Source organism: Panthera tigris, chromosome X, assembly GCF_018350195.1.
Source record: "Panthera tigris isolate Pti1 chromosome X, P.tigris_Pti1_mat1.1, whole genome shotgun sequence".
NCBI lineage: Eukaryota > Metazoa > Chordata > Mammalia > Carnivora > Felidae > Panthera > Panthera tigris.
In genome coordinates, this window is record NC_056677.1 from 9,559,328 (window position 1) to 9,564,344 (window position 5,017).

The following is a 5,017-nucleotide window of genomic DNA, read 5'->3' on the forward strand; positions in this document are numbered from 1 at the left end:
CCAAAGTCAAGAACCTGATGCTTAACCAACCGAGCCACCCAGGCGCCCCCAACAATGCATTTAAATTTTATGTATATGTTTTCATTTAATAATTAGAAATTTGTGTTTGTGTTGAGCCAGAGTTCTTTCTCCGTAGTATTCCACCCATGGGGCACCATCTGGACACGAGGCTTCCTGAATTCCGGAAGCACAGACCCAGCAGAGATGACCCTGGACAAATCGCAATGGGGAGTGATGCCTGGCTAGGGCTGGTGAGGACGGGAAGGCATGAATCAGACGCACGTTGTAAGGCAACAATCTGCACACTGTGCAGACTGAATGGATTTATGGAGCAACACTCAGGCAGGCTTCGAGGCAACACTAAAGCCTTTGGCCTGACAAAGTTGGGGTGACAGGGAGGAATCAACTGTAGAAACAGGCAAGCTTGGGGAGAAGCAATCTTGTGTTCCAACACGTTGACTTTGGGGTGACAGTGAGATACCGTAGGGTGGGATTTCCCAACCTTGCCCCTCCAGGGATTTTGGACTAGATAATTCTTTGGGGGGGGAGGGTGTCCTGTCCACTGTAGGAGGTTTAGCAGGTTCCTGGTGTCTACCCACCCCATGCTGGGACCCCTTTCCCAGTTTTTGTGCTACACGTATAAGGAAAAAATATACTAAATTCTTTTTTTTTTTTGGTAATTGTTTTTAACACTTATTTATTTTTGAGAGAGAGCATGAGCGAGGGAGGGGGAGAGAGAGAGGCGGAAAGAGACATAGAATCAGAAGCAGGCTCCGGGCTTCGAGCTGTCAGCACAGAGCCTGACGTGGGGCTCGAACCCCCAAAACCGTGAGATCATGACCTGAGCCAAAGTCGGACACTCAACCAACTGAGCCACCCAGGTGCCCCTAGTAAATTCTTAAAAGAGTCCAAGTCTCTATCCAATAGCCATAGGTTATCAAAAGTTGCCCATTTTTGTCCTTAGACTTGGGAAAAAGAGGGGAGGGTTTATGTACATCTGTTCCCCAAAAGTGACTTGTTTGGAGGAGAAAGTAAGATGTTCACCAGTGTTTATGTGCGACTTAGCTTTCTCAATAACTCTTTTATTTGTTTATTTATTTATTTATTTAGCTGTACGGAGACAGAGAACGTGCGAGTGGGGGAAGAGGTGGAGAGAGAACCTATTTTTTTTTTAATTTTTATTTTTAAATTCGAGAGAGAGAGAGCACCAGCAGGGGAGAGGGGCAGAGGGAGAGAAAGAATCTTAAGCAGGCTCCACGCTCAGCATGAAACCCAATGAGGGGCTCCATCCCACGACCCTGGGATCATGACTTGAGCCGAATTCAAGAGTCGAACGCTCAACCGACTGAGCCACCCAGGCGCCCCTTGATACTTCTGGATTTTCAATTCCATCTGTTCCAGCTCTGCCTCAGTGGCTGCCATTTTCACACCAAACCAATGGAGGCCCCCACAGTCCCACATATGGTAAAACCCAGAAATGCTAACCAATCTATAAGCAGCGAGAAGGCATCTGTTGGGGAAACTGTAGGGTGAAGGGGCGCCTTAAGTGACTGTGGCTCAGTCAGTTAAGCGTCCAACTTCGGCTCAAGTCATGACCTCATGGTTTGTGAGTTGGAGCCCCACATCCGGCTCTGTGCTGACAGCACGGAGCCCGCTTTCGATCCTCTGTCCCTATCTCTCTGCCCCTCCCCTGCTTGTGCTCTCTCTCTGTCTCTCTCAAAGACAAATTTAAAAACTTAAAAAAAAAATGTGGGGTGAGGACACCAGCCCAGGACTGAGAGTCTCCTGAAACCCAAGCGGCAGCCTCCCATCCCCAGTCGAGCGTGGGTTTTCTCATGGGCAACAGGGGATCATAGAAATAACATATAGAAATAATAGCCATTTGGTGAGGAACAACCCACCAAAGTATATGTCTCCTGTCTAAACCCCCCAACAGTGAGGATTCGTACCCAACGCTTCTTGCCCCCAAACCTAAACTTCTTGCACTCCCTTCTCTGTCTCTTGTCCCATTGCTGTAAAGGCCAAATGAGATACTAGGGGGTAAATCACAGCGCAAATGTAAGGGATCAGTAGTATAAATGCCCTCCCGCCATCCCTTAATTATAAAAGTACTACGTGTTTGGGGGCCCTCTTTCTCTCTCGTAGCCATCTTCTCTTTGAGGCACCGAATCTTCAACTTGGGCCTGTGCGCCGCCGGGAGGGCTGATTAAAACCGTCCGGGGCGAGCCCGAGAATCCGCATTTCTAACTAGTGCCCAGGTGGTGTTGCGGCTGCCCGTCGGGGACCGGCGCTGAGAACCGCTGGTCTAAACATCGCCCAAGTCCCACAGCCACAGTCAAGGATTTCCATGTCCACATTCGACAGCACTTTGCATGGCGGTACTTGCTCGTTCTGTCCCGGTCACGGTCGTTCCGCCTCCCTCCCCGACAAGACTGCGAATCCCTTGAGGGCCCGGACCACAGCTTATTCACACCCACAGTGTCGCACAGGGTAAATCTTAGCTCGCAGTTGTTTAAAAAAAAAAAATTGGGGCTAAAATTCTGGAAGGTGATCTGATAAATATGGCTATCACGAATTATCCCCAATAACACCATTATTGTATAAATGATGCGCACATTAACCTTTTCGGCGATTTCAGAGATAACTGAGGGCAGCATCTTGAAACCGAATGAGCGTGTTTCTAACGATGTCCCTCCGAGCAAAGTTGAAGGGAAAACAGTACAAAGGGAAGGCTCGCGGGGCGCCTGGGCCGCTCAGTCGATGAAGCGTCCGGCTTCGGCTCAGGTCATGGTCTTGGGGTTCATGGGGTCGAGCCCCGCGTCGGGCTCTGTGCTGAGAACTCGGAGCCTGGAGCGTTGCTCTGGATTCTGGGTCTGCCTCCCTCTCTGCCCCTCCCCGGCTTGTGCGCCTGGGCTCTCTCTCTCTCTTTCTCTCTCTCAAAAATAAATAAACATTTTTTTTTTAAAGGAAGGCTCATTTAAGATTCACACGAACACGGTCCAGAGATCCCATAAACTACCAGGGGAGCGCATCTCCCTGGTCTCATTACCCCATCTGATACATTTGAGGGCAAAGCCCTTTCTGCTAAGGCCAGGCTAGTGCAGGAGATGGTCCAGCTGGGGGGGTTTACCGCCACCAGGGGGCATGCGACTCTTTCTGGCGAGTCAACACCACTCACGGCCGGTAGGGGACAGCAACACTCTGCCTAAAGCTTTGGGTTTCCCTTCACAGAGAGCTCAGGGTGTGGAGCGCTCATTGTTTGCCCTGAAACCGGGCTTCTCACCTGCCTGTGGACTCCAATTTTCCTCCAAGTGGCACGACGACAGCCTCGGGGCCAACGTGTTGGAACCAAGCTCATGAAAGGCTGCATCTAGTGCAAAGCGGACAGTGGACTCTGTCTCATTAAAAACCACACAAGTTTTGGGGGGGGGGGGTCCTAATCCTGCAAGGTTTGTCCAGCTGTGTCTAAGTCTCATCCATTTAGACATTGGTCAACTCAAGTGGAAGTTCTTTATTGGCTCCTGGTGATGTCACACGAGGCTGGGAGAACAGGTTTTCTAGGTGTGGGGCTTTAACTTAATCCCTGAACCATCTAGAAAAAAAAAAAAAAAAAAAAAAATCCCCTAAGGCCTTTCACCTCCTTCGGAGCCAGGGCCTCTGGTGGTAAGTGGATACTAAGCTTTTCCCAAGTGCTCCTAATAAACAACAGAAAAGCCAAGAAACGGCAATGCGAAGGGAGAGTGAGGAAAGTAAACTCTGGGGAGGAGGCTCTTACCTTTGCTGCCTGGAAGCCACTTGGGAGTTTAATGGGCTCGTGCGGTTGCCAGGGCCCCGCCCCAGGTTCTGATCAAGTGGTCTGGATACCACATGGGCGGCTGGAGTTTGGAAAGATCCCCGGGTGCTCCCAGTGAACAGCCAGGCCTGAGAGCCATTGTTCGATGTGCAACGTTCGCTCCCGTGTTAATGGGATCCTCACACCCACTAACTAGATTAAGGGTCCTTATGCCTCGAGCACATTTAAAATAAAACCCAAGACTTGGCAAGAAAAAGTTAGCACTTGGGGCACCCGGGTGGCTTAGTCGGTTGAGTGAAGGACTTCGGGTCAGGTCATGAACTCACGGTTTGTGGGTTCAAGCTCCGCGTCGGGATCTGCGCTGGCAGCTCGGAGCCTGCTTGGGATTCTGTCTCCCTCTCTCTCTGCCCCTCCCCGGCTCTCGCTTTGTCTCTCTCTCTATCAAACAGAAACATTAAAAGAAATTTTTTTGAAAAAGAAAAAGAAAAAGCGCAGGATAGAGGAATAGGAACCTGATGAAAATTGAGCATAAAACAGAGTCAGGTTCTCTCTCTCTCTCTCTTTCCCAAATTGCCACCATTAACTGCTCCCAAAGAATCCCGGCCTGCTATTTACTTTATTCATTTTTGAACGAAGCATTTGTATTAGCTGACCTTCAAACACTTCCAGGTTGTCTAAAAGGAAGCCATGTGGCACTTTGACTTTTGAGTTACCTGGCAATTTGTATCAAATCCCTTTAAACCTCCCCAGCTGAGAATTACCGTTGTATGCTGTTGTATTCTCTGGAGTACGAGGCTCCAAACACAATTTAGGTCAAGTCCATTTAAAGGTTACTACACGGAGGCCACGACTGTGAGTGGGTGAGCTCCATCCACAAAATGGCCCTCTGTCATCTCGGGGGGATGGGGTGCCAGTTACGTTTTTGAACATGCTGTTAAGTCCCATAATTTTCTTCGGGAAGTCAGACTAACGGTGCTCTCCAGGGCAGGCAGGGTCGGAGGGGTAGCGTGGCGGGGCGGGTGTGGCGGGAGGAACTAAAGCCTGGAGTATGTGGCAAGCTGGCCTCGCCACTCTCTCGCCGACAGTGTGACACCAGGCAGGTTTTTCACTGTCTCCGAACTTCACTTTGCTCGTCTCTACTCTAAGGGAATAATAACCATGTCAGGTAGTTTTTCTTTTAAAGTTTACTTATTTATCTTGAGAGAGAGAACGAGGGCGTGAGCA